Consider the following 22,235-nt stretch of genomic DNA (forward strand, 5'->3'; position numbering starts at 1 on the left):
ATGCGATTAACCAAAACGCGGCGAAATACTATCAATATATCGATGAAAATAATCATAGATAAACAACATGGAAATTGTTGAATCCATAAATTAAAATCGAGGTTTAACAATTAAAATAAATAAAAGGGGTAAACATTAAAAAATGAGTATGGGAGAAATTAGGTAAAAATAAACATGGGAGGATTAAAAAGAATAACATAAAAGAAATTAAAATGTTGCAAAACCAAAATACCACACACAGGTATTGAACCCACCACTCAAAGGGAGGTGAGATTACTTCCCCTCCACCCGGCCACTGATGGTCCCTTATTAGCCTAACAACGACCCAAACATATGACCAAAGAACCAAATGAAATAAAAATAGAAAAAAAATGAAAGTCAGCATGGGCCACAAACACCTGGGCCGAATGAACACCCAATAGCCTCTTAGACTGTCTGGGTTCGGGTCAAAGGTGAACCGTTCCGGCCTGGCCCAAAAATGAGGAAGTAATGGGAATACCAAACCAAAACCATAGCCGCATGGCCGTTGGGTGGTTATCAAGGGGACACGGTTGCCATTAATGGCTAGCTGGCACTTTTAATGAAGAGCCACCGAAATGAAAAGTCCAAAACTTTAAAACAAGGAGACAAGTCTTTAAATGTATTAAACATAAATTAAAATACAATACTATTATTTGTCTCTTCTTTTGTTTAAAGGGAAGACAAACTATCAGAACTAAGGAAAAACTCTTCCTTTGAAAAACAAAAGTTGGTCAATGCGAGAACAAATAATACCACGAATGAAATGCAAAGAAGGAAGAAAACCAAACATAAACCACAAAGAAGGATAAGGATGAAGCAGAAATCCAAGAGAAAGGAAAAACCAAGCTGGAATGAACCTACGCTTACCTCTTCACAAAGAGATCATCAGCGTATGTTGGATCGTTTTTCTTCAAAGGCTCTCCCTCGTCGACTCCTTCTTCACGTACTCGCTCGCGTACTCCGCTTTCGAAAAAAGCTTCATCCAAACGCCAGCGAGATGAAGCTCTAGGGTTCTCTCCACAGAGCGCCGCCTCCAGGTTCTTTTCACTCTGTCTCGTTTTAAATTTTCTAGGGTTTTTTCCTCAATCCAATGCTCATGCTTCTCTCTTTATCTGATGATATGTGGTCCTGCATTCCGTACCATCCTGAGCTGGCATTATCCGTTAGAGAAGGATTCATTTTCAAAGACCCCTTTGTGAGTGGTGGAGTGAGTCTGTACGAGAAAATGCCTTGGGATTTTTTCCGCTTCTAACCTTGTGGTCCCCTGCTTCTTCTCATCCAAATCCATTTGCTGTTGGTAAATAAGTAAACCCTTTGAAAACAGATTTGAATATGTGTTTTAACGGATTATACTGATTTGTGTCTTGTTGTTGACTTGGGGTAAACCGTCTCTTTTCGCAGGGCTTTGGTGCGATTCATTAGGAGGCAAAATGTTGTGGCATTGGCTCTGTGTATTGCGTTGCTCTTGATGACGTTTTAGGTTATGTTGCAATGAAAACAATAAGGGGGAATAGCAGAAAGTTAGACCAGAAGCTTGTAGATTCATTTCTTGCAGAAGTTGAAATACTAAGCAAAATTCGGCATAACAACATTGTGAAGTTGATGTGTTGTATCTCAAGTGATGATTTTCTACTACTTGCATATGAGTATCATGAACATCAGAGTCTTGGTAGGTGGCTACAAAAAGAATAGGACATCGGTTGCGTCCAGTACGGTTCATCATGACATCATTGATTGGCCGAAGAGATTGCATATAGCCATTGGAGCTGCACAAGGTTTATGCTACCTGTATAACGATTGCTCGCCGCCTATTTGTCGCATTACGCGAAAAACCGGCGGGAAAACAAGAACAACAGAGCCGCCACCGTGCGTTATTTATCCCAAAAGAGGGAAAGGAAACGCTCAGAGTAAACCTGGAAAAGACATGGTCTCGCGACCAAAGAGAATGGGATCGGGAGTCGGCTATGCGAAGGGAATGTATTAGCACCCCTACGCATCCGTCGTACTCGACGGGATCCACGCACAATAGGAAGGAAAATGGTTGCTAAAAACGCTGCTCATACACACACACACTGGCTGAAAGAGACGCAAGAAAACAGACTGAAACGGACTCGGTAGGATACCGTATCCTGGGCCTACTTAGTCTATCAGGCATAGACATCAGAGTCGAAGTAGTTCGGACCGGGGAAACGACACATGCTCGCTAGGATGTCGCATCCTATGCATACGTATCTCCTCGGACGAAGGAGAATCAGAGCATTTGTAGCTCGGCTGACACGCACACAAACAAAAGCAGGCAAAGGCAAACGTGGAGCCTGAATGCCAATCACTGGTCTTACATCAGCATCCGAACCAACAAACACACACAGGAAACCAACTGCCAATCGCTGGACTTACGTCGGACTCCAACCAGAAAAGGAGAAACAAACTCACACAAACAAAACAAAAGGGCGAACGTGGAGCCCGAATGCCAATCACTAGACTTACATCAGCATCCGAACCAAAACACACACAAAGGGTGGTTAAGACACAAAGGGTTGAAAAAGAAAAAAGGCGGAAAAAGAAAAAAGGCGCCCGGAGAGATCAGCTCATCTCCTGCCTACGTACCTCATCTGGTATGAGGATCAGGGCGACGTAGTTCCCCTACGCAGGGAAAAAGGACTAGCCTAACCAGATAACAGAGGGAGACACAACACTAGGGAGACTACGACTCGAGCCTAGATGTTGTCATGCAAAATCGTCCCTAAGTTAAGGTTTCTAGCTAACTTGCACAGGAAGCAAGCCTATCCTAAACATGACTTGCACAGGAAGCAAGCCACACCAAACCTAACTTGCACAGGAAGCAAGGGTCTCGATTGCAACTAGGGCAAGAGAAAGGGGAGGTCTCAATCGCAACGAGGGCGAGAGAAAAGAATTAGTGTTAGTTGTTAGTCAAACTCGACAAGACATCGCATCTCGTGCCTACGTATCTCATCTGGACATGAGAATCAGAGTTGCCGTAGTTCGGCTAAACTATTCCCGTTGGTTTGTGTTTTTTAAGTGGACAACGTCACTGCGCAATCTACCTGATGCTCGACCTTTGGAGACTTACTCACCTGTAGTAGAAGGAGTTAACGTATCCTTAAGAGGGGATAATGTTTGTTTGTGTTTTAGGGAAGCTCAAGCAAGAAAGGAAGTCCTATACGAAGGAACCGTGCTACCTTAATTGACATGCAAACGAGACTACGCGGAGTCTAGCAAACCTAGGGGATACATTCACACCACACAAGCACATACAGCATGAAATAAACACACCAACAAGGGGCTCAAACATCAAGGCTAGGTTTTAGTCGAGGGGTCATATCAACCTCAACAAACAAACCACTGGAACTGGGCAGTGTTAGCTCTTAACCTTGCCATTGAGGGGCTAAGGTGAAGCAGATGAAAGGTGAGTGAAGATAAGACTTCACAGCTCTTATCCCTGGCCTGGGAGAGCTTAAGACAAGAATGTGTGGGTTCAGAAAGTGGGAACCCTTCTACACATTTGAAACTGACTCAACTGTACAATTGTACAAGATCTTGGGTTTGTATCTGCAATGCATCAACACAGTGGTGTGAGCAAAGCAGATGACACATAGAATAGCAGGGGATAGATTGCATATCCCTTGGGTTCTGCCAATTGCCTCTTCACTTAGGAGGTCTTTGAATATGTACAAGGACAAATGTAAACAGTCACAAACATTACCTCTTAAGGAGGACTTCAGACAGGTGCCTGGCCAAGTAACAGGCCAGGTCTTCCATACTACATGAAGATAGAAAGGTATACCTCAATGCAAATTGCTTAACAAGCAAAGCAAAGCAAAAGTTCACAAGGAACTGAGCAACTAAAAGCACCTGAAATAGTCAAGCAGACATTAGTATACAACTTCAAGATCAAAGCAAAAGGAAACAGATCAACAGTCAATCATAAGCAAGTGAATGTGCAAGGCACAAGGCTCAAGGCATGTAAGCCAAGCAACCTACAAAACAAAGCATTTTAGTCATGATAAACAAGCAAACACAACCAAATTGTATTGGTCTCATTGGACAATTGTTGGTTAACCTGAAAAAATGAGCTCAAATGTGAGTAACAGGACCACTAGGGCAAGCCTAGGGTCAAAAGAGAATGAGAAAGTTAAAACAGCAAGTGGCAAGTATCCAAAATCATGTTCAAACAATCAAGAAATAAACCCAATTGGTTTCACATTCATATCAATTATTATCATCATTTCATGAACAAGTTAGGTCAAAGCATGGCATTTAGAAGCTCATAGAAGTCAACAGCAAGACTTGAATCAAAATCAATCTCAAACATTTCCAAAAATCACCAAATAAATCATGATCAATCACAACCCACAGCATGGTAAGCATGTCAAATTTCATCTCATTTGGACAAGTAGAAAGTGGTCAATGAAAATCAGAAAGGCAATGCAATTCCAAACATGCTCAAAGAAGTCAACCAAACATGCATCAACTTGAAAAAATCATAAATCAGTGATAGCATATGAGAAATGAATGGGACTAAAACCATGGCAAAGATTAAGATGTCTACTAATCACATATCAAATTTCATGTCCATCTAATAAAGTATGAGCATTTCACAAAACAAATGGGAACAAGTGTCACAAAAAGTCAACATAAGACCAAACAGGGGACAAAAATCTCAATCAATTGGAAAATGCCATAAACAAATCCACAAAAAATCACATGTAAACTAGACATACTCAAGCTCAATCATGCAAAAATTCAATCCATTTTGAGGTCAAGAAGCACGGCTATGAAAATCATCAAGTTGCACATCAATGGTGTGACACAAATTGTCACACCCTAATTCAAAAATTCATAACTCTCAAACCAGATAAGATAAATTCACAAACTCTACACCAAAATCACCATGGATGTGTCTAGTTTATGCACAAAAAATTTGGAAGCCATTGGATAATGCATCACCATTTCACAAGTGTTTTGGCAAAAGGTACAAAATATGAGCATATGAACAAAACCCTAGCACCAATTAAAATCCAGCCATCCAAAAATTCTGGAAAAAATATGACAAAATAATAGAGATCATGATGAATCTAATGCAAAAAATCCCATTCAAATTGGATTAAAAATGATGGAGTTATGATTTTTACAAGATGATGATCAAAAATGAAATTAAAATGAAAAACAACATTATTTAATAGGTCATGTGCCACGCTGAATGGCAAACTTGTAAATATGAGGGTCACTTATTCAAACGCGGCGTTTAGCATACATGAACGAAATAAGTTGATTGGTCGGTTCAATGGAACAGTAACAAGGCCATGCAATGCACGTGAAGACAGAATTATGGGCAGCTCATGAACATCCTAGGGTTTGTACAGTAACCTTCATCTTCTCAAATTCGACTCAAAATTTTTCATGCCCAGAAACACAAATTGAATACATCAATGTAATCAGCAGACAACAAGCATGCATAATCTAAAAGCCATTTCCATTAAATCAACTTAAACAGCACGAATCAAACCAAAACATATTTCAACAACAAACTTAAAAGCTAGATTTCTCAGCCAATATGCAATCATTTTCAACCATTCAAAGTTCATTAGAATCATGGTAAGAAGACCTATCATAAGCATGTTATAGTTTGGTAAATGGAGCAGATCGAAAACTCACTTGATTTTGAAGTAACTGATGGAACAATGAGGATTTGGCTCCAAATGCCTGAAACAGCTGCTCCACGAGCTTCCTGAAGTTGAATGGAGGAATGATTATGGCTCAGCAAGGCTTGAAATAGTCCAGATTTTGAACTGCCATGGGAGGGGATTGTTAAAACAGTCGTGAATCCCTTACTTCCAGCTGGGATTTTAGGCTTGCAATAGGCTCAAAATGGTTTGTGAATGGTGAAGCAAATAACCCTAGCTCGTGTGCTTTGGGATTTTTCAGAAAAATATGCAAGGTGAAAGGATGAGCATTTGAGAGAAAAATGACTTTTCTGTATGTTTTTAGTGGCTGCTAGGGTTTTTAGAGTGACAGAAAATGAGTTAATATATGTCTGTTTAAGGTTTACTTAATGTATGCTAAACATAATTTGGTTAAAAAATGAAATTTGCTAATTGGAGTGATTTGGCCTAAGTGGATGGTGCATGAGCAAAAGCCACGAAATTGGGCTTGCAACAAGTCAAAAATACCATTTCTGAACATATTTGAAAGGCCAAGTGGATTAGAAATGGTTAAATCAAAAAGTCAAAATTTCACTTCACTTAAAAATAATTCAAGTGAGTCAAAAAAGGCCATTTTGATCCATGAGGTTTTGGTGCATGAGGGTTACATTTTTGGAAAGAGGAGGTCAAATGTGACTTGTTGGAAAAAACCCCACCCAAATTGGCCAAATGGTTTGAGAGATATGGCCTTTTGAAGTTCAAGAATTTTTGAAAATGATTTGATCATATCTTGCAAACCATACAGGGGAATTGAGAGTTCTTGGACGTTTTGGAAATGGGAGAACAAGATCTTCAACTTTCATGTTGGGCAAAAATTCATTTGAAGCTTGTATCATGATGTAAGTTTGGGGTCAAGAAGTTTCCATTTTTGGCAGTTAAAATTACAGGTCCAGTTTCTATTTTTGGAAATTTCTGATTTGGCTTCAAATTCTTCAATGATGATGTTTGCCATGATATATGAGGCCTATTTGGGCATGAATGAGCCCTCTCAAACCAAATCCAACCATCAAAACCATAAAATCAGACACAGTTGACCAAGTTTGACTTTTTAGGGTTTCTGACTGACTGTGCATTGACTGATGACTTCTGAACATCCAATCCTTGACCAAAACACTTTAAAAGGATCCCTAGGTCATGTGAACATGTTGGACCAACCCTAGGGCCTTGGCTCAATGGAAAATGCACTGACTTGCTTGACTAACTGATCTCCTGACCAGCTTGACCTAATTCTTCTGACTGGCTTGCACTTGAGGCAAAGGGACAATGCAACGTTATGCAGTGGACCATGTTAATGCTATGACCTAATAATGAAAATGTATGTACAATGATAGGTGCAAATTTGAGGTGCTACAGCTGCCCCTATTCAATCAGCTGGGAACCCGAACGGATGATAGCAATGGCTGTCAGACTTTCAGGGTAAACAGGGATTGAATACCAAAGAACCGTAGAATTTGCACAAACTGGATATAATACAAGAATGCCTGTCAGGATCGGCAAAGAAACAGTCTTGAAAGAAAAATCCGTCTGGAACGGAAAAAAGAAATCGGCCTGAATACCGAAACGGAAACGTCGACCTGGATACCAAAATAAATGGTAACACAGGGATAACCATGGCCTGAGCGCCGCTCGTCAGTCTGAATACTGAGCATCGGTGTATGAGAGATTTGATGTCGATCTGAAACATCGGAAAATTGGCCTGGACGCCACTTCGATCTGAATACCGGAAAATTGGCCTGAGTGCCATAAGTACATCGACCTGATCGTCGGAAACTTCTTCGGTCTGAATACCGGAAAAACATAAGTACATCGACCTGATCGTCGGAAACTTCTTCGGTCTGAATACCGGAAAAACATAAGTACATCGACCTGATCGTCGGAAACTTCTTCGGTCTGAATACCGGAAAAAACATAAGTACATCGACCTGACTGTCGGAAACTTCTTCGGTCTGAATACCGGAAAAATTGGCCTGAGTGCCAAAGCGTGAATTGGTTTGTGTTCCAAAACACTCAACATCCTGAAGAGGGCTAGAAAAGCAAACTTGTTAAAGGATGGACATTCGATTCCACCAGGAATACGAATCTTACTCGACTGGGGAGGACGACTTCGACCCAAGAGCGCATGAGACATATTATCTATAGCCGTCAGAACGTAGATAATAACCTCGCATGGAAGATTATCCATAACCGGGTTGTAGGTTGTTAAATGAATAAACGACCGAAAACATCCTGAAGAGAGCGAAGGCAAACTTGTTAAAGGATGGACATTCGATTCCACAAGGAATACGAATCTTACTCTGCTGGAGATAACAATCAAAAGATTGACCAAAGAGTGCATGAGATATATTATCTTTAGCCGTCAAAACGTAGATAATAACCTCGCATGGAAGATTATCCATAACCGGGTTGTAGGTTGTTAAATGGATAAACGACCGACATCATCCTGAAGAGAGCGAAAGCAAACTTGTTAAAGGATGAACATTCGATTCCACAAGGAATACGAATCTTACTCTGCTGGAGATAACAATCGAAAGATTGACCAAAGAGTGCATGAGATATATTATCTATAGCCGTCAGAACGTAGATAATAACCTCGCATGGAAGATTATCCATAACCGGGTTGTAGGTTGTTAAATGGATAAACGACCGAAAACATCCTGAAGAGAGCGAAAGCAAACTTGTTAAAGGATGAACATTCGATTCCACAAGGAATACGAATCTTACTCTGCTGGAGATAACAATCGAAAGATTGACCAAAGAGTGCATGAGATATATTATCTATAGCCGTCAGAACGTAGGTAATAACCTCGCATGGAAGATTATCCATAACCGGGTTGTAGGTTGTTAAATGGATAAACGACCGAAAACATCCTGAAGAGAGCGAAGGTAAACTTGTTAAAGGATGAACATTCGATTCCACAAGGAATACGAATCTTATTCCGCTGGAGATAACAATCGAAAGATTGACCAAAGAGTGCATGAGATATATTATCTATAGCCGTCAGAACGTAGATAATAACCTCGCATGGAAGATTATCCATAACCGGGTTGTAGGTTGTTAAATGGATAAACGACCGAAAAGAAAGGCATCGGTACCAGGACTAGGTATGCAAAGATGACCAATCAAAAGAGGATAAAGTTGCTAACTCTGAGCAAATATCCAAAAAGAAGGGGAAGACCCAATGGGGACAATACTGCTTGATCAAAGCAAGTATCCAAAGGGGAAAGAATATCAATATCACAAACCGGATACTGATAACTGCAAAGAGGGGATTACATCTACCGGTTAGTAGGCAGAAAACCACGGAAAAGTAACCAGTCATCGATAGGATGAGCACACAGGGTTAACTCCAACAAGAGGATGAAAGTGAGATTTTACAACTACCAGCTAGTAGGTAGAAAACCACAAAGATAGGACTTACAACTACCGGTTTGTAGGTAGAAGCCACAGAAAAGTAACCAGTCATCGATAGGATGAGCACAAAGGGTTAACTCTGCTAGGGGGTGAAAGTGGGATTTTACAACTACCAGCTAGTAGGTAGAAAACCACAAAGATAGGACTTACAACTACCGGTTTGTAGGTAGAAGCCACAGAAAAGTAACCAGTCATCGATAGGATGAGCACAAAGGGTTAACTCCAACAAGGGGATGAAAGTGGGATTTTACAACTACCAGCTAGTAGGTAGAAAACCACAAAGACAGGACTTACAGCTACCGGTTTGTAGGTAGAGGCCAACAAACTCCGCTGAGGATAAGATGAATGAGTGTCGATTAGTGAGCGACTATTCATTTATGCCCCAGGGAGGCACGGGAGACAGCCAACAGGAAGCCAATTCAGGATCGATCCAAAAGGCAGACTGAAACAAGACTCATCCTAATGAGGAAAGAACTCAATAGGGAAAACCCATCCCGTGTAGGGAGGGAACGGAAGCAACCGTCATCCACGAGGATGTATCTCAGTGGGGAAATGGCAGGAAAGGATAGACACTTTCTGCTTAAGGGGTTGACTCTACATGGAGAGATCAGACACACCCAACTCTACTAGGAGGATCTACTGGAGAGATCTGTATTAACAAATAGCAGGAGACAACCATCAACAGATACATGGCAACAGCTGCATCATGAGTATCCAAATGTTATGATTATGCATGTATGCATTCTACCTAAAATGTATGATGAATGCTGACAAACAGACATGCTCAACACACAGGTCCGGGAATCAACCATCCGGAGATAAAACCAAAGTCACCAGAGAGCCAAGAAAATCCACTAGAGACTGGGACAATAGGGAACAATCATCCTGCGGGGAGAGGAGAAGACTGCTCGGCTGGAGAGACGAACGCTAACGTCTTCAGTAAACACTCTGCTTGGGGGAACCGCCCCACAAAAGTATTCCAACAGCAACCTTGCTGGGAATGCCCCACGGTAGGGCTCAAACAAACCTATACTGGAGATGCCCCACAATAGGGCTAACAGGGACTTGGAGGAAGAATGTTGTACTGCCGGGAACATGAAGATAACAACTTCAACCAACACTGCACTGAGAAACCTTGCTGAGGAGAAACCACAAGGGGTTCGACAGGAGAAAGATAAAGTTATGCTCGAGATACGAACAAATGTCTTACCTGTTGGTAATCATACCACCCTCGGGAGAGCACTGCGGATCTCCTAAGTATCCTTCCGTCATCGTGAACGTTCACTCTGTTTAAGAACAATTTTTTTGAAAAATTTGTTTATTTTGAAAACAATGATACTTTATCAGTTAAAACGTGCAAAACATTTGTTGAGTTGAAAACAAATAAGAGTGCAAATAATGGGATAAAAGCTCAAATTGATGTGATGGAATGGTAGTCTGCAAAGGGCGAGACTCCATAGATCTGTACAAGTTTGAAATCGGTGATATATATTGAAGAGGGCTACATTGAACATAATGACCTTTCCTCTACCATTCCGAATTTTCGATGTATTCGGAGCTTCAGTCGACGACGAATCGAGAATCCCTGACGGATGACAGATATACAGCACAGTCTTGTCAAGATGCAGTTACTTGCCAAATCCCTAATTTTTGCCTAGATTTCCCCAGTGTGAGGTGCTCAATCTAGCGGGATGCGAATTCTCTTTTTTTCAATGTCTCTAACTTTTGCCTGGATCGCCCTTTCGGGTTTTCAATCCACCGAGACGCTCCTTTTTGCCTAGGTCGCCCTTTGGGGTGTTCGACTTAGCGAGCTATTCTGTTTTTTTTTTGTTTAGGCGAAGTATTTCTTGACTGCATCGGGATTCACAGGACGAGTGAACTTCTTCATCCATTGTAGTAAGTGTCAGAACACTGCCTGAAGAGGCTCTCTTGACAACATATGGACATTCATAGCTTGGGGATTCACTTGCCCCTGGAATCGGGCACGAAAGACAAGACTTTCTTGAGCACAAGGTCCCTCGGAACACATGAGGCTTGACCTTCTTATCGTGTGCTTTCTTCACTCTCTGCTGATATAACTGACCGTGACACATGGCAGTTGATCTCTTCTTTTCGATCGAATTCAGCATCAGCCAACTAGGGACTTTGAGGGTGCTATTTCTCTTTTGTTTTTTTTTCTTTCTTTTTCTTTCTTTTGATTTCTTTTGATTTCTTTTGATTTCTTTTGATTTTGCACCCTCTCTTTCTTTGTTTTTTTTTTTGATTGATTTTTTTCTTCTCTTTTTTTTTTTATTAATGCCCCAGTTGGCTGTTCTGCTGATTCTCGAGATGCAGCTGAGTGATCTTCTTTTCTTGCTCAAGAAATCGGGAAATCTCGTCAGGAATCCCTTCAACATCATCTTCGTCCGCCTCAAATACAGGGAATTCAAAATTGGGAGATGACGTCCGATCATTATGTTCAATGGGTTTGAGAAACAAACCTGCATAAAGATTTTGATATGAAAAGCTCTTTGAAAATCAAACAAGACAATCGTTATGCAGATGAAAAGATTGCTTTTATTCTTGTTTTTAAGGTTTTTTGTGATCACCAATTTCATGTAAATAGCGAAAAGAGAAAACAAATGGAAAAACAAATGTTTAACATGAATTTATTTGAATGAAAATATCATTGCACAAAATGTTGCCAACAATGCCATCACTTCTCCTTTTGGCATGGGAGAAGGGTTTTTAAACAAAGTGATTATTACAAAGACTTATGAACAACTGTAGGAACGCCCACAGTGACCCAATTGTGATAGATCCCACCGGGGATGACAACCGTCAGTATCTCTTGCATCAGCAGCTTCTGTTTTCTGAACAACCCTTCTGAAGAAAAAGTCGGCGCCAGCCCAGGACTTGTTATCTTCAAGCTTGATTAACACGGGGACCTAAATCCTCCAAGATCAGAATACCTGACCTCACAAGGTCTTGAACCTTCATCTTCAGCTGGAAACAACTATCCACATCATGACCAGGAGCACCCGAATGATACACACAATGCTGTTCAGGCCTATACCACCACCGAGGGTTGACGGGTATGGGCGGCGGGTCTCTGGGAGTAATCAAGTTCCGCTCTAACAGAGAGGGATACAGTTCGGCGTAGGACATGGGGATTGGATCAAAAATGATCTTCTTCCTCTCATTACCCGTGCCAACTTGAATATCAACGGGAGGCTGGTAAGCCTGCTGCTGAGGATGACGTTGTTGACGCTGATGCTGCTGAGCTGGTCTTCTCTGTTGCTGTGGAGTTTGAGTTGCTGGAATAGTCACAGCGGCGACTTGCCGATATGGTCCTCTATTTGCACTCCTTCGACGGTGCACGGCATTCGTTTCATTCTCTCCCCTTTTGGGTGCCCCAGAGAATGGCTTCTTAGAACTTGAAGAGTTTGAAAAGCCATGATCTTGAATCTTTCCTGCTTTGATAAGGCTCTCAGTCCTTTCCCCACAGACAACAACATCGGAAAAACTACTGAACGGGCAGCTTCCCATGCGATCCATGAACACACCTTGCAAGGTTCCAATGAACATGTCAGTCATCTCTCTCTCCAACATCGGAGGTTGCACTCTTGCGGCTAGTTCACGCCACCTCTGGGCATACTCTTTGAAGCTCTCCTTATCTTTCTGATACAAGCTCTGTAACTGAGTTCGGCTCGGCGCCATGTCCATGTTGTGCTTGTATTGCCTTAGGAAGGCCTCACCCAAATCCTTCCAGCTTCTAACTGATTCTCGCTTCAGATCCATGTACCAATCCAAAGACGCTCCAGATAAACTGTCTTGGAAAAAGTACATCCACATCTTTTCTTCATCAGTGTAGGCAGAGATCTTCCTGAAGTACGCCTGCACGTGGGTGCGAGGACAAGAAGTGCCATTGTACTTGTCGAAAGAGGGTGCTTTGAATTTGTAGGGGATCTTCAACCCTTCCACCAGACCCATATCGGTCACATCAAACCCAAGGGAGTTCTGACATTCCATGGCTCGGATCTTCTCAGCAAGAGCATCCACCTTTCTGTCCCTTTCTTCGGTTCTTACAAAGTCATCGTCTTCACTGAGGAGAGTAAACATGTCCTCCTGTCTGTCAACAAGTGAAGCAGGATGACGAACTGGAGCCCGGGTAGCTCTGACATTGACCTCTGCAGCAAGAGGCTGACCATTGATTCTAATACCCCTGAGTTCATCCCCGACGGCATAGTCGTTAGTGGGAGTAGCAACATGGATAGTCTCATGGGCCTGGGCAGGTGCAACAACAGGAGAAGCACGGTTGGATGTCTGAAGCACGGTCTCTTGTCTCTGAACCAGGGCCCTAAGCTCTTCCTGACCTTGAGCAACCCCTTGCATCATGTTCATGAACTGGGCCATGTTCGCCCTCATCTCTGCCAACTCAGTCTGAACCTGATCCATACTTCTTTGTTGATTGAGTCTGGTTGAATACCGGTGTGATCTTCGATCAGCTATCCTGTCTGACACAGGAACCAGAGTGAGAAGTCTTGTCCCCAAACATGTCTGTAATGCAAGGATGATATGTGCATGATATGCGTGATATGGGTATTATTTTGTCATGAATGATCCTGATAAAGGATATGCGTATGCGAGTTAACTTTTTCTGTTTTTTTTTTATGCATTATTATTTTTTCGAAAATAAATATGCTGTGATGCAAATGATGTGAACATGACTGGTCAGGCTGTGCGTCTCAAGGCACAGGGTCAAAGCTTTGGCTTGAATTCTGAACCACAACTCATCTGAAACCCAAAGTCATCTGAGGAACTGTCATCTGAACCCATTCTTAGAAACCAAATCATCATCTGAACGAGTACCCTCAAATTCAGCCCAGGGATCCGAAATAAACGGAACCCTCTGATCAATACCAGGGTCAAACCTCCGGCGTCCAGAAACAAATATCCAGAATTTATAGTCACCATCAGTACCGGGAGTCACCAACTGTACCTGTTAAAATGATCATTCCCGCCCCACTCACGGGTGTCGTCTAGGCCAGGGTAAGGTCGAGAGAAACGCAGCATAAATAACCTTTCGCAGAATATCATCCTGTGCACACCCGATGTATGCACCGATAATATCCCACCAGGGTCTGAACTGCTCGTGATATCAATGTTCCGCTAAGTGGCGTACACCACCCGCTTCCCATGAATCACTCTATTCCTAGGTTTCCTAGATTTCACTCATAGCCTGGGTATTGGGCCTTTTACCTCGAGTAACTCCCACCCCAAACAGAGAAACACAACACAGCCAGCAAATGAATATGAATGAATGCAAACATTAATGCAAACAATAAATGCAAACAGTAAATGCAAATATATACAAATGAATGCAATAAATAAAACAGCACAAAGCAACCAAAACCCTAACCTAGAGAGCGCTAGGAGAGACTCGCTTAGGGAAGACGGACCAGCACAGGTCAACTTCTCTATATCCCCAGCAGAGTCACCAGCTGTCGCATTACGCGAAAAACCGGCGGGAAAACAAGAACAACAGAGCCGCCACCGTGCGTTATTTATCCCAAAAGAGGGAAAGGAAACGCTCAGAGTAAACCTGGAAAAGACATGGTCTCGCGACCAAAGAGAATGGGATCGGGAGTCGGTTATGCGAAGGGAAGGTATTAGCACCCCTACGCATCCGTCGTACTCGACGGGATCCACGCACAATAGGAAGGAAAATGGTTGCTAAAAACGCTGCTCATACACACACACACTGGCTGAAAGAGACGCAAGAAAACAGACTGAAACGGACTCGGCAGGATACCGCATCCTGGGCCTACTTAGTCTATCAGGCATAGACATCAGAGTCGAAGTAGTTCGGACCGGGGAAACGACACATGCTCGCTAGGATGTCGCATCCTATGCATACGTATCTCCTCGGACGAAGGAGAATCAGAGCATTCGTAGCTCGGCTGACACGCACACAAACAAAAGCAGGCAAAGGCAAACGTGGAGCCTGAATGCCAATCACTGGTCTTACATCAGCATCCGAACCAACAAACACACACAGGAAACCAACTGCCAATCGCTGGACTTACGTCGGACTCCAACCAGAAAAGGAGAAACAAACTCACACAAACAAAACAAAAGGGCGAACGTGGAGCCCGAATGCCAATCACTGGACTTACATCAGCATCCGAACCAAAACACACACAAAGGGTGGTTAAGACACAAAGGGTTGAAAAAGAAAAAAGGCGGAAAAAGAAAAAAGGCGCCCAGAGAGATCAGCTCATCTCCTGCCTACGTACCTCATCTGGTATGAGGATCAGGGCGACGTAGCTCCCCTACGCAGGGAAAAAGGACTAGCCTAACCAGATAACAGAGGGAGACACAACACTAGGGAGACTACGACTCGAGCCTAGATGTTGTCATGCAAAATCGTCCCTAAGTTAAGGTTTCTAGCTAACTTGCACAGGAAGCAAGCCTATCCTAAACATGACTTGCACAGGAAGCAAGCCACACCAAACCTAACTTGCACAGGAAGCAAGGGTCTCGATTGCAACTAGGGCAAGAGAAAGGGGAGGTCTCAATCGCAACGAGGGCGAGAGAAAAGAATTAGTGTTAGTTGTTAGTCAAACTCGACAAGACATCGCATCTCGTGCCTACGTATCTCATCTGGACATGAGAATCAGAGTTGCCGTAGTTCGGCTAAACTATTCCCGTTGGTTTGTGTTTTTTAAGTGGACAACGTCACTGCGCAATCTACCTGATGCTCGACCTTTGGAGACTTACTCACCTGTAGTAGAAGGAGTTAACGTATCCTTAAGAGGGGATAATGTTTGTTTGTGTTTTAGGGAAGCTCAAGCAAGAAAGGAAGTCCTATACGAAGGAACCGTGCTACCTTAATTGACATGCAAACGAGACTACGCGGAGTCTAGCAAACCTAGGGGATACATTCACACCACACAAGCACATATAGCATGAAATAAACACACCAACAAGGGGCTCAAACATCAAGGCTAGGTTTTAGTCGAGGGGTCATATCAACCTCAACAAACAAACCACTGGAACTGGGCAGTGTTAGCTCTTAACCTTGCCATTGAGGGACTAAGGTGAAGCAGATGAAAGGTGAGTGAAGATAAGACTTCACAGCTCTTATCCCTGGCCTGGGAGAGCTTAAGACAAGAATGTGTGGGTTCAGAAAGTGGGAACCCTTCTACACATTTGAAACTGACTCAACTGTACAATTGTACAAGATCTTGGGTTTGTATCTGCAATGCATCAACACAGTGGTGTGAGCAAAGCAGATGACACACAGAATAGAAGGGGATAGATTGCATATCCCTTGGGTTCTTCCAATTGCCTCTTCACTTAGGAGGTCTTTGAATATGTACAAGGACAAATGTAAACAGTCACAAACATTGCCTCTTAAGGAGGACTTCAGACAGGTGCCTGGCCAAGTAACAGGCCAGGTCTTCCAGACTACATGAAGATAGAAAGGTATACCTCAATGCAAATTGCTTAACAAGCAAAGCAAAGCAAAAGTTCACAAGGAACTGAGCAACTAAAAGCACCTGAAATAGTCAAGCAGACATTAGTATACAACTTCAAGATCAAAGCAAAAGGAAACAGATCAACAGTCAATCATAAGCAAGTGAATGTGCAAGGCACAAGGCTCAAGGCATGTAAGCCAAGCAACCTACAAAACAAAGCATGTTAGTCATGATAAACAAGCAAACACAACCAAATTGTATTGGTCTCATTGGACAATTGTTGGTTAACCTGAAAAAATGAGCTCAAATGTGAGTAACAGGACCACTAGGGCAAGCCTAGGGTCAAAAGAGAATGAGAAAGTTAAAACAGCAAGTGGCAAGTATCCAAAATCATGTTCAAACAATCAAGAAATAAACCCAATTGGTTTCACATTCATATCAATTATTATCATCATTTCATGAACAAGTTAGGTCAAAGCATGGCATTTAGAAGCTCATAGAAGTCAACAGCAAGACTTGAATCAAAATCAATCTCAAACATTTCCAAAAATCACCAAATAAATCATGATCAATCACAACCCACAGCATGGTAATCATGTCAAATTTCATCTCATTTGGACAAGTAGAAAGTGGTCAATGAAAATCAGAAAGGCAATGCAATTCCAAACATGCTCAAAGAAGTCAACCAAACATGCATCAACTTGAAAAAATCATAAATCAGTGATAGCATATGAGAAATGAATGGGACTAAAACCATGGCAAAGATTAAGATGTCTACTAATCACATATCAAATTTCATGTCCATCTAATAAAGTATGAGCATTTCACAAAACAAATGGGAACAAGTGTCACAAAAAGTCAACATAAGACCAAACAGGGGACAAAAATCTCAATCAATTGGAAAATGCCATAAACAAATCCACAAAAAATCACATGTAAACTAGACATACTCAAGCTCAATCATGCAAAAATTCAATCCATTTTGAGGTCAAGAAGCACGGCTATGAAAATCATCAAGTTGCACATCAATGGTGTGACACAAATTGTCACACCCTAATTCAAAAATTCATAACTCTCAAACCAGATAAGATAAATTCACAAACTCTACACCAAAATCACCATGGATGTGTCTAGTTTATGCACAAAAAATTTGGAAGCCATTGGATAATGCATCACCATTTCACAAGTGTTTTGGCAAAAGGTACAAAATATGAGCATATGAACAAAACCCTAGCACCAATTAAAATCCAGCCATCCAAAAATTCTGGAAAAAATATGACAAAATAATAGAGATCATGATGAATCTAATGCAAAAAATCCCATTCAAATTGGATTAAAAATGATGGAGTTATGATTTTTACAAGATGATGATCAAAAATGAAATTAAAATGAAAAACAACATTATTTAATAGGTCATGTGCCACGCTGAATGGCAAACTTGTAAATATGAGGGTCACTTATTCAAACGCGGCGTTTAGCATACATGAACGAAATAAGCTGATTGGTCGGTTCAATGGAACAGTAACAAGGCCATGCAATGCACGTGAAGACAGAATTCTGGGCAGCTCATGAACATCCTAGGGTTTGTACAGTAACCTTCATCTTCTCAAATTCGACTCAAAATTTTTCATGCCCAGAAACACAAATTGAATACATCAATGTAATCAGCAGACAACAAGCATGCATAATCTAAAAGCCATTTCCATTAAATCAACTTAAACAGCACGAATCAAACCAAAACATATTTCAACAACAAACTTAAAAGCTAGATTTCTCAGCCAATATGCAATCATTTTCAACCATTCAAAGTTCATTAGAATCATGGTAAGAAGACCTATCATAAGCATGTTATAGTTTGGTAAATGGAGCAGATCGAAAACTCACTTGATTTTGAAGTAACTGATGGAACAGTGAGGATTTGGCTCCAAATGCCTGAAACAGCTGCTCCACGAGCTTCCTGAAGTTGAATGGAGGAATGATTATGGCTCAGCAAGGCTTGAAATAGTCCAGATTTTGAACTGCCATGGGAGGGGATTGTTAAAACAGTCGTGAATCCCTTACTTCCAGCTGGGATTTTAGGCTTGCAATAGGCTCAAAATGGTTTGTGAATGGTGAAGCAAATAACCCTAGCTCGTGTGCTTTGGGATTTTTCAGAAAAATATGCAAGGTGAAAGGATGAGCATTTGAGAGAAAAATGACTTTTCTGTATGTTTTTAGTGGCTGCTAGGGTTTTTAGAGTGACAGAAAATGAGTTAATATATGTCTGTTTAAGGTTTACTTAATGTATGCTAAACATAATTTGGTTAAAAAATGAAATTTGCTAATTGGAGTGATTTGGCCTAAGTGGATGGTGCATGAGCAAAAGCCACGAAATTGGGCTTGCAACAAGTCAAAAATACCATTTCTGAACATATTTGAAAGGCCAAGTGGATTAGAAATGGTTAAATCAAAAAGTCAAAATTTCACTTCACTTAAAAATAATTCAAGTGAGTCAAAAAAGGCCATTTTGATCCATGAGGTTTTGGTGCATGAGGGTTACATTTTTGGAAAGAGGAGGTCAAATGTGACTTGTTGGAAAAAACCCCACCCAAATTGGCCAAATGGTTTGAGAGATATGGCCTTTTGAAGTTCAAGAATTTTTGAAAATGATTTGATCATATCTTGCAAACCATACAGGGGAATTGAGAGTTCTTGGACGTTTTGGAAATGGGAGAACAAGATCTTCAACTTTCATGTTGGGCAAAAATTCATTTGAAGCTTGTATCATGATGTAAGTTTGGGGTCAAGAAGTTTCCATTTTTGGCAGTTAAAATTACAGGTCCAGTTTCTATTTTTGGAAATTTCTGATTTGGCTTCAAATTCTTCAATGATGATGTTTGCCATGATATATGAGGCCTATTTGGGCATGAATGAGCCCTCTCAAACCAAATCCAACCATCAAAACCATAAAATCAGACACAGTTGACCAAGTTTGACTTTTTAGGGTTTCTGACTGACTGTGCATTGACTGATGACTTCTGAACATCCAATCCTTGACCAAAACACTTTAAAAGGATCCCTAGGTCATGTGAACATGTTGGACCAACCCTAGGGCCTTGGCTCAATGGAAAATGCACTGACTTGCTTGACTAACTGATCTCCTGACCAGCTTGACCTAATTCTTCTGACTGGCTTGCACTTGAGGCAAAGGGACAATGCAACGTTATGCAGTGGACCATGTTAATGCTATGACCTAATAATGAAAATGTATGTACAATGATAGGTGCAAATTTGAGGTGCTACACTATTGTTCACCGAGACGTGAAAACAAGTAACATTCTTTTGGATTCACAATTCAACGCAAAAGTTGGTGATTTCGGTCTTGCCAGGATACTGATCAAGCCAGAAGAACTTGCCAACATGTCAGTTGTGGCTGGCACATTTGGATATATTGCTCCAGGTAAAAAAACAGTTTCAAATTCCCGTTTTCTCATTAAATTCGACTATCTTAAGTTATTAGATCTTAATGTTTATTTCGTGCATGAATTGCAGAATATGCTCAATCAATTAGAGTCAATGAGAAGATAGATGTTTACAGCTTTGGAGCAGTTCTATTGGAACTGACAACTGGAAAAGAAGTTAATCCTGGAGACGAATACTCGTCGCTTGCAGAATAGGTGTGGCGCCATATTCAGATAGGAACCGATATAGAAGAGCTTCTGGACGAAGATGCTGTGAAACCAAGTAACTTGATTGAAATGATCAACATCTTCAAATTCGGGATTATGTGCACTTCAACACTTCCAGCTAGTAGACCATCAATGAAGGAAGTCTTGAAGATATTGATCGGTTGCAGAGATCTGCAAGCCAATGCGGAGAAAATTGTTGATATCTATGATGATGCTCCACTTCTTAAGAATTTGAAATGGGAAAAGCAGGTGGAATATTCATAATAACAATTAAGAAGTTTGCATTAAGTTCCTCTAGAGTTAGGAAGTGTACTTTAAAATATAAGTAAACTTTGATAATGTGATAAAATACATGCACATTGGTAACAAACTAGGAAATTGAGTTTTTGACTGACAGTTATAGCTCCATGTTTCCTCTTTTAAAGTGCACCATTCACTTTAAACTTCAAAGAAGATAAATCCAAAGCTTTGAATACGTTACCTATCTGATAATAAACCTCTTTGACATGTTTTGAATATGAATCACTTGAAAAACATTCTATGTTGGAAATGATGCAGGTTTGGTTTGACGGTGCACCGACTAATGAACAGACTGTTTTACAAGGTTAGTATTGATCTGAGTTTTGACTTGCTTCAATGGCGTGAGTCCCTAATGTATCAACGCGTGTTTCCAGTTCTGTTGCCTTTTGCTAGCATTAGCCTGGACTCGGTTTGTTTACATGGCTCGAAACACTTATGGTTGGACCAAGTTTCAATAGCTTTTGGCGTACATTGCAAGCTTGCTTTCATAAGTTAAAACTTGAGTTTCTTCACCTGTTTCAGGTAGCATTGTAGCAGAAATACTCCAGCCTGAACTTCGGGCTGCGGTGGCTAGAAGAAATGCAGAATTGGCATGGCTTTGAGATGCAGGGAATAGCATTTGGAGGAGGTTCCACGTTGTGATTAGCAAATAGTTTGCCGGCTTTGGTTTCATCATCATGTAAAACAACGGCTTTATACAATTCTGTCATAATTATATACAAGTCATTTCATTTTTTGATAGGCTTATGGTTAGAATCCTTTGACCAATTCAGAAACATCCAGGTTTTCATTGTGATTCGGTTTTGATTGACTTGTTTGCTTTAACCACTTAAAAGTCATAACCTTTGAACCATTCTATAATTTTCTTTTTCTGCAACCAAAGCGTAAGGACCGGCCAACAAGCGTGAACCATGGCATGAGCTATTATACTATTCATGTGCAGTATCAGCACCCTGCTTGGGAGATTCCTAGGCAATGGAACTTCAGCAGAACTAAGCATGTTCAAAGTAACGTTTGTTACCCTACCAAAAGTACTGGTGCTTCCCAGCACAGACAGAACTGCAGACTCATATCTTGAAGCAAATCCATAAAATATTAAGCGATGAAGCAAATAGGTTGCAAGGGAGGCAACATCATGTCGAGGTTTTGACAGTATCAACTCCAACAAATGGCAATAACCTTCACTAAAACCAGAGGGGATGCTTTCATCTTCCCGGGGCCACCATCCTAAAAAAGCTTCACATCCAACGGTATATCTAGTAGCCCGCTCTACAACACCAGGAAGCAGAAGCGTAATAGTAGTAGAATCTTGGTCGTCCTTCATAAAAAACGTTTCAATCTACTGCATTCCCCCACTATTAACAAATTGAAAACAACTCTCTCTACTGGAACATAGTAAATAAGCCATGCTCAATCCTAGAAGAGCGTGTTCATTCCGAGAAAGAAAGTGATCTCCTATAAATGAAGAGTGCGTTCTGAAATGATTAATCTGATTAAAGATATCCACCAGTGTTTTGGAATCCAATATTTCAGTCTCCAATTCAAAATAATGTTCCTCCGGTGAACATTCAGAGAATTCAATCTCACTCTTTTGCTTAAAACCCCTATAGACATCAGTGAGATCTTTTCATGCCTTGTTAACAATATT

General features: G+C 41.2%; 1 pseudogene; it reads left to right on the forward strand.

Annotated features, from left to right (window-relative positions):
* The first annotated feature begins 1,111 nt into the window (after positions 1-1,111).
* Positions 1,112-21,189, forward strand: LOC127123696 (leucine-rich repeat receptor-like protein kinase TDR; annotated as a pseudogene).
* The last annotated feature ends 1,046 nt before the right edge of the window (positions 21,190-22,235 follow it).

This window comes from Lathyrus oleraceus, chromosome 2, assembly GCF_024323335.1.
Source record: "Lathyrus oleraceus cultivar Zhongwan6 chromosome 2, CAAS_Psat_ZW6_1.0, whole genome shotgun sequence".
In the NCBI taxonomy this organism is placed as follows: domain Eukaryota; kingdom Viridiplantae; phylum Streptophyta; class Magnoliopsida; order Fabales; family Fabaceae; genus Lathyrus; species Lathyrus oleraceus.